At 31.5% G+C, this 11,821-nt stretch overlaps 4 non-coding genes across 4 annotated transcripts; 3 read left to right on the forward strand and 1 right to left on the reverse strand.

Annotated features, from left to right (window-relative positions):
- Nucleotides 1–1,879: 1,879 nt before the first annotated feature.
- Nucleotides 1,880–1,951, forward strand: TRNAP-CGG (transfer RNA proline (anticodon CGG)). Its single transcript has one exon. It is a non-coding gene; the product is annotated as a tRNA-Pro (tRNA).
- A 4,797-nt stretch (nucleotides 1,952–6,748) lies between these two features.
- On the forward strand, nucleotides 6,749–6,820 carry TRNAP-UGG (transfer RNA proline (anticodon UGG)). The gene has a single exon. It is a non-coding gene; the product is annotated as a tRNA-Pro (tRNA).
- Nucleotides 6,821–10,045: 3,225 nt separating this feature from the next.
- Nucleotides 10,046–10,117, reverse strand: TRNAP-UGG (transfer RNA proline (anticodon UGG)). The gene has a single exon. It is a non-coding gene; the product is annotated as a tRNA-Pro (tRNA).
- Nucleotides 10,118–11,414: 1,297 nt separating this feature from the next.
- On the forward strand, nucleotides 11,415–11,486 carry TRNAP-AGG (transfer RNA proline (anticodon AGG)). Its single transcript has one exon. It is a non-coding gene; the product is annotated as a tRNA-Pro (tRNA).
- Nucleotides 11,487–11,821: the final 335 nt, after the last annotated feature.

An 11,821-nucleotide genomic window follows, 5' to 3' on the forward strand; every position in this document is an offset into this window, starting at 1 on the left:
ACAAGGCGAATTATCTGGTACAAATGGCTCGGGATATCCTTAATGTTCAAATATCAATTGTGGCCTCGGAAAGTGCATTTAGCCAAGGAAGACAACAAATTGGAGGCATAAACACTCCTTATCCAGATTTAGCTTGCAAGTACTAGTTTGCATTCACGATTGGATTAGATCGGAGCGGCGCAACCAAAGTCTAGCAGCAGTGGAAGGCGAAGAGCAAGAGATTGAAGTTTTAATAGCAAGTGAAGAAGACCAAATTGAAGACATGGAAGATATCTCAATGGATGAATATGATATGGCGGACATTAGCCAAATGGTTGAAACAATGTGATTTTATTCTTGTACTACTTAACTCATGTATTATTTGCAAGTTAAAAAAAAAACAATTACAACTTGCAAATAAATGTTATCCATTAATGAATAAAATATATGACTCATTGAGCTTTCTTCTATTTACTTGTGTTCATATTCTTACAAGTATTCAAGTTAATATTACTTATATTAAGTTAGGAATATACGTAAAATATACTTATAATATACATCTATTTAAACTATAAAATAGAAAGTTATAACTATATATATTTATAAATATACAATCTTGAATTTTATAATACTCATGAGTTATTAGTAAATACAAAATTTAAGTTATAATACGTATAACTTAAACATATATACCTACAATATACTTAGAATATACTTATAATATACATATACTTAAGTTATAAAATAGAAAGTTATATACTTAGAAAAAAAAACAATATTGAATTTTATAATACTCATAAGTTGTTAGTAAATATATAAACTTAAGTTATACATATAACTTAAACATATATATATATATATAACCGGCCGGTTACAGTTCGAGTATTTTCAACCGGATATAACCGGCCCAATTAACCGGCAACCCGTTGTCATGGCCGGTTGGGTGTGTGTGTATATATATATATATATATATATATATATATATATAGGTTAAAAATATACTTGAAAATAAAAAGTATACAATCTATATTACATATACTACACTTATAAGCATAGGTATATATGAAACTTATGTATATTATAATTATAATTTGTTAATATATATATATATAACCGGCCGGTTACTGTTCGAGTATTTTCAACCGGATATAACCGGCCCGGTTAACCGGCAACCAGTTGTCATGGCCGGTTTTTTAACCGGCAATCGGCCGATTGGGCCAATCGGTGCTGGAACCAGGCCAGGTTGAACCGGTTGACAGGTTTAATCTCAAGCGTCAAGCTTATTTTGATAGCTCTAACTATCTATTCCCCTCCCAAATGAAAAAGAAAATATTAAAAAAAAATGTTTTATTAATAGTTTGGGGAATGAAAGTTGAACTTCCCTTTGATTCTATCCAAAGGCGTCCTTCCTTTTTTGAGCCAGTTTTAAGGAACTGAAAAATCAAAAGAAAAATATTTTACAATTCTAAACGTTTTAAATGGAAACTATACATTTCGAAGAGTTCCAAAAGAAACCAAAACCAACTATATTATTTATCCCAACAATAAAAATTAGGGAATAAAGAGAACATTCCTTTATATAAAACCACAACAATACTTGTGAAACATAGATGCATTCCGTTTCATTTATGTATCATGATTTGAACTATGAGAGTCAAAATTACTAATTTTTTGTGTGCATTTGGACATAGAATTTTCAATTTTTTCGAAGTAAAATTTACACATTTAGAAATTACATAAAAAGTACTATAAGCCATAATAGTTAACAATTCAAGATATTTAACATGTGAAATAAAGCATTCTTTGACTCTCCAATTAGTAACTAGGGCACATAAATTAACACATGGAGGAGTATAGTTGTTGAGATTATTCTTATCTTTTATAACACATTGTCCATCGTGGGCATTTGGTCTAGTGGTATGATTCTCGCTTCGGGTGCGAGAGGTCCCGAGTTCGATTCCCGGAATGCCCCGTCAAGTTTTTAAAATGAGGGAGTTATGATTATAAAAGGCTGGCAGAGTCTCTTGCATTCAACATGCACAAAGCTTTCTACTTACCATCTTGCATTTTCATAGCATAGGCCACTGCCCACTAGTTATTAGTCTGGGTTGCCTCAGCTAAGCTAGAATTAAAATACCAACTACTCCAGAAAAAAGAATACTATTTGTACTGATAAAAGCCCTTTCTCACCTATTTTAGAAGTTACTTATCATTTTGATTGTTTAATACATACTTGTTTTGCCAGGATACATTGTTTAATATTTTTGCTAAAGAATCCACACTGAGATTGATGTTCTGAAAATTGCAGTATTGTTTTTGTGTATTTGCCATTAAGACAGTAATAGAGTTCATCGTGGGGCTCAAAGACATGTGCGGACATTTTAATTTAACAGAGCCAAGTAGACAAAGTAAAGGTTGTTTCAGTAACAAAAAAATTGTTCTGAAATAACAGTCATTTAGAAATTCAAGAAAAAAAATTGTTCTGAAATAACAGTCATTTAGAAATTCAAGAAAATAATTACTTAATTTTTTTCTTCCAACTATACCCTTTTATTGAAGAACTACTTCTTCTTAATACCTTAATAGTTTTCAATTTTTTAGAAACTACACCTTACTTTAATTGTTTTTCTAAATGGACGTGAAAAAAGCTAAAACGATACTTATTTTTTAATGGAGGGAGGAGCATAGTTCAGAGTTCAGACCTAACTCTGCTCTGTATTATACCGTATACGCACTGAATGCTTGACTCTGAGAGTTCGTAATTTATTACTCCCATGCAAGTAGGCATTCTGATGACTTTTAGTCAAATGAGCACTCACTCAAGTGCCTTCTTTATAAATACAACATATTGCAGGCCAAGATTCTTCCGGTTCAAATTAAGAAAACCAAATGGCAGGATCACTTGAAGCTGGTCATTTAACTGACCTTGGTCTCTCCTTTTCTTTTTTCAAATAACAGCTGCCGTTGTGTTAGAAATTAATATGAAGGATCTTGGCTAGCTATGTTATAACTTATTAAGTCACAGGAAGAGAAAATATACAAGCGTATGTATATATATGGGGAAATAAATATACAGAGTGAATACTTGTACCCCAGTTTGTGTCCAAGATACTCTTTTAAGTGTTCCACTACATAATTCAAGAAAAACAATTACCTTGAGCCATGGAGAGCAGGAAAAAAAAAAATTAGCACCTTGCTCTCATCAATAATACACTTGGTTCTGTCTTCCTCTATTGAAAAAAATCCATAATCCGGCCTTTTTGTCCTGGGAGTTACACGGCAGGTTATCATAGTTTCGTAAGTTACAAGAGTTACAATTCATGGTGTAGTTTCCTACATAATGGATACATATAAATAAAGGAAAGTTAATGATGAAATTTATGTGGAGATCATTGTAGTAAGTGGAGTAAATGGTGAAATCATGGATGTCTTTTAGTATACCCAATTTTGGTGTCTTAATATGGAATGCCACAGATTATCTTACATTGTTCCGCTTGACCAAGTGGTCACATGAAAACTATTAGTATGAGTTTTATAAAATATATATATATATATATATATATATATATATATATATATATATATATATATATATATATATATATAATGGTCATAACTTTCAATTTAATGATCGCCATATTTTTAAAAAAAAAATTCATCACCAATATGGATCATAGCGATCTAATATCCACGAAAATATTATCATTCCTTTAGAAAAGTCAATCTAAATTTTTTTTATCTCGAAAATAATTTTCTTGAGCCATAGGACTTGTCATGTAGCTTCATAACATGTCACAAAATTCAGCCTCCATGGTTGAAGAAGTTATAAGTGTTTATTTGATATTCCTCCATAAGATAGCCCAATTACACAATAAGAAAATATAGATAATTTTTCAAGTTTTATATTTTATTGTTGCATGTCAAACAGATTTATGAAGAATCAGTAAATAACACTCTTCTTATTCAGAAATGAGCTATTTTCTCAATATTTTCCGACGAACTTGTTCGAATTCATTATGCAACCCACGAAAAAATGTGCAGCATTTGTTGCTGAATTGATTTGCAATAGGATGCCATATTTTTTCTTGTTTTCCATAATCACCTCGTCATGATGGTCTAATTAATTCACTAAAAAATTTAATTAATTTTTCATACTAAATATAAGGTGATCTACCATTCTGTAGAAAAAAAACTCCTTGATCCAAGGTAAAAACCTATAGTTCATTAGCCCAATATTAAAAAGACCTTTCATAATGTTATAGGATTCATAGACACCAACAACCATCTTTGAACTTTCTGATTATCTGCATATTAGTTTTCATACCAATCGTCATTTTTAGTAGGAAGTTATGCATTTTCTCATGAAAGTTTTTCTTTTTTAGCAAGATGCATCTCCATGATCTGAGCCTACATATCATAATTTGTTTCATTGACATTGAAGGATGCATTTTCTGTTTGAACAATAATTGAAACTTTTAAAATGAACATCGAGTAGAATCAGCCGATAAATATGACGTTTTTCCTTAACATAGATAATATTTACTATATAGCATTTTTGGCTAAAATTGACTGTATTTTACAATGAGAGAGATTTTTTTTTCTTCATATTTTGACATTGAGCGATTATATTCGTTATTATATTTTTTTTTTAAATATTATGACTATTTGCTCATGGTCCTAGGTTCTAATTCGTAACTCTGATACCAAGTTAAATATTATTTTTGGTTGATAATTTTAAAAACTATGTATCTAAGAGTATATATAGCACTACGTTGAATTTTGGTGAACATTTTAATATTATATAAAGTGCCTCATTGTGTTTTTTTACCTGTTTTCGGTAGTGGTGACAAATAGCGGCTATTACTTTTTCTCTTGTAACTCTTATAACCACTAACACATTTTCACCCTTGATCTACCTCGTATATCTTGTAACTCATATAACTTCTAAGACATAATCCTCCCTTGATCTACCCTTATTAATACGCCATTATCTTCTCTCGTTTATAATTAGGGAAATTGCTACACCTATAAATAGTTGTGGTCTTACCTTGCGTTGTATAGAGTGCATGAAAAAGTGCGAAAACAGTGGGTTTTATTTAATTGAAGAAAGGTGTGTGTGTGTGTTTTTTTTTTTTGGTGGAGTTTTCGACTCAACAACTTGTCCAGAGTTAGTTTGAGTTATACGATGTTGTCGGGCTGTTGTATCCTAAAGGGGACAAGTCAAGAAGATTATTGCTGGACCGGTAAAGATTTGTTGCAGTGAGCTTGAATCTCCTTAAAGAGAGCAAGATATCGTGCCTCAGCCTGAAATTTTTTATTTTTCAATTGTAATTATATTTTCACCAACAAACCATATTGACATTTATCTTTAGCTCAAGATCCAATAATTTCGTCCCTAATTAACAGTTCTCTTCTTTACAAAGAATACTAAAAGGAATACCTAAAATCTGCATACCATCAAATTGCTAATATTAATTCCTTAAATATCTCAACATAGAATATCTATTTTGGCAGCAATACAATGGCATTTATAGATGATAAAAATTGCTCAAAGATGACATGTTCTCAACAAATCCGCATATGACGATATTATTTTTGACTTGCGTGTGAGAATATGGTTTTGCACTTAGTTAATTTTAAATTGTATAAGTGCACCCCGCTTATCTTAAATTTGGTCATATTGACTAAAACTAAGCATAGTTCTTTGTACCTCGCCTATCCAATAAGATGAGGTGTCTGAGGACATTCTACTATGATCACTAATCACCGGCAGAAAAAAAAAATGAATGATCAATTGAAACTATCATACGAACTACTCTGGAAAAAAAAGAAAAAGAATGACCAATTGAAACTATCACAAAAGCTTCTTTGAGAAAAAGAGTAGTGCAACGTATACCCGTTAACAAGTCTAAGGAAGTGGAGATGAGCCACTGTACTTTGTATATTCGGCTCTGTATAATAATTCCTCCCAAAACTATATGGTTAAAAAGAAGAAAACTTACCTAAGTAGGCGTTTGGACATGCGGTTTGAAATCATGGTTTGAAACCATGAGATGAAACCAGCGTTTGGGCATGCATTTCATCTCATGGTTTCAAACCATGGTTTGAAACCCCAAATCATCCAAAAAGGCATGATTTGGGGTTTCAAACCATGATTTCAAAAAATTTAAATATAAAACTTGAACCATAAGTTTTAATTTTGTAAAAAAAGACTCATAAGTTGGTAAATATTTTTAACAATTATTTAAATATGCATGCTCGGCGTGAAGAGATTGTTCGTACCATGTGGGAGGATTATATTAAAAAGTAGTTACATTACTATTCATGTTAAATTTTCGCTTTTGTTGAACTAAAATTTGATCAATTGATGTTGTATTTTTTAGAAAGGCCTTCTAATAGCGTATTAGTTTTGTTATGAACTATGTCTTGCTCATTTGGTAAGATTGTATAATAATTGAGAATGTTTTGATAGTTTTCACAACTTGTGAGGTTTTTATGTCTATAAGAGAAAATACAACTTAAAATATCCAAATTGCATGTCCAAACATGGTTTCAAATCAAGGCCGAAGTATACACTGCCTATACACTTCGGTTGTATAGGTAGTGTATAGTATGTATATTATATGTATAAGTATGTATATATATATATATATATATATATATATGTATAGATAAGTATATCTTATGTATAGGTATGCATAGTATATGTTTATCTAGTATACTTGTACATCGTGTTTATCATTTGTATCTAACAAACAATCAATAAACAGGGCATTTGGTCTAGTGGTATGATTCTCGCTTTGGGTGCGAGAGGTCCCGAGTTCGATTCTCGGAATGCCCCTTTTTTTATTAACTCGTCCGCGACTTAAGTGATACAAAAAAAAAAAAAAAAATGGAACCAAAATAACACCAAAAAAAAAAAAAAGATTACAAAAGTAGGTTTCACGCACAGGCGTGAAAGAGACTACTTTTTTTTTTAAAAGCTATCAAAATCTCGTTTTTTCCATACTTTGGGCAAAGATTAGTCATGTTTCAAAACCCCGAAATATCAATATTTTATATAAAACTTAATGTCTTTTTTTTTGCGTACAATAACGTCGGCTCATTACATCAAGTATACCTAAACGTGTGGATCGTCGTTTTAGGGGTTATAAAGTGCCCCGAAGTAAGTTTTGTTTGTTTGGAAACTTGTCATCTTTAAGTTCAAGTGTCATATTTTATAGGGTTTTGATCTAAGTGTTAGTCAAGTCGAATGTACAAATAAAAATATTATATTCCAAAATAATTCATCCAATACGAGAGGTTCAACCAATGTATAATATATCTCATTCAATGCTCCCACCAAGGTTTGATCCCATGCTGCTGGCATAAAAAGAAGCAAGTAAAAAAGAGAGGCTAAACCACCAAGCAAAATTGGTGAAAGCAATAAAGTAGACACTTTTTATTTTTTATAATGTTCACTAATGCTATCTAACTCGTTTTCATAAATTGAATTTCAAACCTCGAAATTGACATTCAAAACATCATCACCACGGAATTTCCATATGGAAATCTACCTTTTATCATCAGATTTTCACCAAGCAAGAATGAAAATTGTATACCAATTTGGGAGAAAATTCAAATTGAATGGGATAATGGGTGTTTTTTGGAAAACCGGCTCGGTCAAACCACCTTGCGGCCGTTTGCCCGGCTAGATCTCGAAAAAATACCCTAAGTCAAAAAAAAAAACGCGTAAATCGGACATCCGAGCGCAAAGTTATGACCATTTAAAGTTTCAACAATTTACAACTAATTTTCTACCTATGCTCCTGTCCTTATTTTTTATTTATGTCAAATCTTCTATGATACATAAATTAATTAAGGTCATGCCACAACGTTAAGGGTTTGGAGCTACTCAAATTTAACATTTAACATGGGAATGTATCAATTTTTTTCGTTCCACTGTAAACACAATTCAACATTTGTTTCCATTAGCAATCATAAAAATGCAAATTTATCTCCCTCTATTTGGATAACTTTCAATGTATATACCTCATATGTATGGGCAACACATTTTTTGGCCTCTCATTTTTTGGCATCTCGTGTGGGCAACAAAGCCGTGGTGGTGCAAGTACGTCTCGTGGTGGCAGAACATCTCGGAGTAAAAGAGCCTCTCGTACTTGAAATTTTATTTTGAATATTTTGTTATTGTAAAAAATGATGTATTACTTAATGCAATGAATTATTTTTGAATTATTTTGAATTTCTCGTATTGGATGAATTATTTTGAATATAATATTTTTATTTGTACATTCGACTTGACTAAATAATAAAACACTTAGATCAAAACCCTATAAAATGTGACACTTAAACTTAAAGATGACAAGTTTCCAAACAAACAAAACTTACTTCGGGGCACTTTACAACCCCTAAAACGACGATCCAAACGTTTAGGTATACTTGATGTAATGAGCCGACGTTATTGTACGCAAAAAAAGATATTAAGTTCTATATAAAATATTAATATTTCGGGTTTTTGAAACATGACTAATCTTTGCTCAAAGTATGGAAAAAATGTGATTTTGATAGCTTAAAAAAAAAAGTAGCCTCTTTCACGCACAGAATCTGAGCGTGAAAGGATCAAACTGAAAAAGTTATAGTTTGGTCCTTTCACGCAAAAATTCTATGCGTGAAACCTACTTTTGTTACTTCTTCTTTTTTGTGTTATTTTGGTTCCAATTTTTTTTTTTTTTTTTTTTGTCACTTAAGTGGCGGACTCTTATTTTTACGGGTAAAAACCCCTCAACTTTGATGTTCTGAAAACTGCAGTTAGCTCATCAGATGTGAATGGTATTATACAATTCACCATAGAGTCATGTATGTACAATTCATTTAAACTGAATCATATTTCATTAGATTATGAAATAATAAACTATATGTAAATTTTACAAGCAAACTGCAATATAATGTATTTATTTAATCCGCACTGACAAGGCAGGCAGCCTAGAGTTAATTCTTTGTATATATAGTGCTAACTTTCATAGCTTTTTATAGTTTTTGTCAGAATGCATTCTTATTGTAAGTCAACTAAGGTTTTCGGCCAGATTTCACTTTTAGTATCCCAACATGTAAGATGAGATTCTTCCTAATCCCAAAAAACAATAGGTAAACTCATCTAGATCTGAAAGATTAAAAAAAAAAAAAAATGAAGAAACCTAAGGTAAACTCATGTGGATCTAAAAGAATAAACATATAAAAATAAAAGAAACTGATTTGCACATGGAGCATCTCAATTATGATTATAGTGAGAGTCTTGAGAGAAAATATTTTGCATTTATTTTCAATTAACTTGAGAGAGCAAAAAAGAAGTGAGAAGTGATAATAAGCAAATGTATGCTATTGAAATTTTGCCCTTGTTTTCAATTAAACTTAAGTGACAGTTAGAAAATATATTTGTCCTTATACAAAGATTCATAAACGAGGTTCCATTTTATGGATCATAAAAGTAAAAAATGGAGCCTAAATATAACTGTCGATTAATGGCAGAAAAGTGTTCCCAAAAAATGAAGGATTGCTCTCGTGAGATGTTGTCTTTTTGAGTAAGACTGGATATGTAACAAAAAAAATAAAAAAGATAACGAAGAGATAATCCGCCACGTCTTGATATGTCACTTAAGCCATTTGAAATCATTATTTTCATATAGCACGCTTATGCGTGCAATGAGGCTGACACTTGTGAGAAAGTTTTAAAGAAATATGATTTTTTTTTTTAAAAGATCCTAGATCCTTATGGATTTGATAGAAAAATCTTTAAACCTTCTAGCCTTGTTGAGAATTTTAAAGGTAACTCTTATTTTGTAAATACGAAGGACTTGTACACAAATATTATTTGCACATTAGACACTAGAAGACTAGCATAATTCATTTATTTCACATCAAGCAAATGATTCAAGTCTTGAGCAATATAAAAGCTTCATTTGGCAAAGCCCCTTAGCGAGCTTGAATGTAGTAAGGTCATTGACTTGACATAACAAAAAGCATCATATTATATAAAAAATAATATTGTTCTTTTAATAATTAAAAAAAAGGGGCATTCCGAGAATCGAACTCGGGACCTCTCGCACCCAAAGCGAGAATCATACCACTAGACCAAATGCCCATCTTGCTTTCAATAATTTGATTTATGTATATTTGTTATTGCTTCAAATATTTGAACTTTAGACGACTCATTTCCGGTACTCAATGTTCACTTTTCTCTAATCTAATTCCTACAAAGCTATCAGCCTGGTGCATTTTATTAGAATTTTATTTTTTGATCATATTGAAATTTTCAGAAATTTGAATTCTGACATGTCACAAAGAATTTTAATTGGTGGTGAAGTGTTTAATGCGTCATATTATAATCCCATTATTTGAGTTGAAGTCACTACTTAAGTAGAACATGCTAATTTTAGGAATGATAAAAAGGAAGAATATTTGGCTTTGCTTTTGGATTTATCTGATTTCTATATATGCCTATGTTATTCTTGTTTGTGTTTTATTCTGCAGCTCATTATAACTAAGTTGGGATCATAAAACAACATGAGCTAGCCTTGTGATGATCATGGTTCATTGCTTAAGTGAAAATGAATGAAGTACGTCAACTGGGATTATTAATGTGAGCAGGAAATTCATGAGCTCCTTGTTACGGCCTTAGATTTCAACTAAGAACATCGTGCGACATTTGGCAACTCGCTCTCAATCTTACAAGGCTAGCTCATGTTAAATAAAGGCTTTGAGCAAAAATGTGACTTTACCTATCACTATCAGTACTAGAGGTGCTCAGTGAAAATTAGATATATGATCAGACCTCAACCCATGATATTAAAATTTAAAAAAGGGATGAAATGTTGGATTCTAGTTATCCTTTGTTTTATTATTAGCTCTTAATTTTTTTTTTTATATACTTCAAATGCAAAGCTCCAGGGTAAGGGTCAGAGAGCATCCGATGTAACTTATTTTATAATTCAAAAGAGAGCTAATTCCTACAACTTAGCAGATATCAGTAGAGTAAGCATTTATTCAAGTTAGCTAGGATTTTTATGGCCAAATGGCTAGTATAAATGTGGTAGGTTTGAACAAGATGTACTTTACATATGGCTGGCACCTAGCAATTCCAGAGGTGCTCAGTGAAATTATCTGACTAGATAGTATTGGAGATATGATCAGAAGCAAACCATGACATTTAAATTTTTTTTAAAACGATGAAACTAATTTAAGGACGTATTTTATAATTCAAAGATAGCTAATTCCTATGCATATATCAGTATAGTCAGCATTTACTCAAGTTAACTAGTGACAGGTATGACAACTCAGAGATCTACAGTTATAAACTACTTATCATGATGCAAAGAAAAATTAAGCAGCTAGCTATGGAACAATAAAGTAAGATATGAAAGAAATCAGATTCCATAACAGGGCATTTGGTCTAGTGGTATGATTCTCGCTTAGGGTGCGAGAGGTCCCGAGTTCAATTCTCGGAATGCCCCGTTCTATTAGCATTTTTTAATTTTTGGAAGCAGTACTTTGACTATCGTATTACTTTGTGGCTGTTACTACTCCTTTTGTGCCATGATTTATTCATTTTCGTTATTTCCTTTTTCATACTGCTTTGAATTAATTGTCCTTATGCCGAGGGTCTACCGAAAATAGCCTCTCTACCCTAGTAAGAGTAAAGTCTGCGTACACTCTACTCTCCCAGACCAAAGTGTGATTTCATTGGGTTTAGCATGAATGAATGATACTCTATTTACCCAGATTTATGCAATTAAGAAAAAAATAATTTTTTTTTTCCTGGGATCTGAATCCTAGTCTCCCTCGACTT

This window comes from Lycium barbarum, chromosome 8 (genome assembly GCF_019175385.1).
Source record: "Lycium barbarum isolate Lr01 chromosome 8, ASM1917538v2, whole genome shotgun sequence".
In the NCBI taxonomy this organism is placed as follows: domain Eukaryota; kingdom Viridiplantae; phylum Streptophyta; class Magnoliopsida; order Solanales; family Solanaceae; genus Lycium; species Lycium barbarum.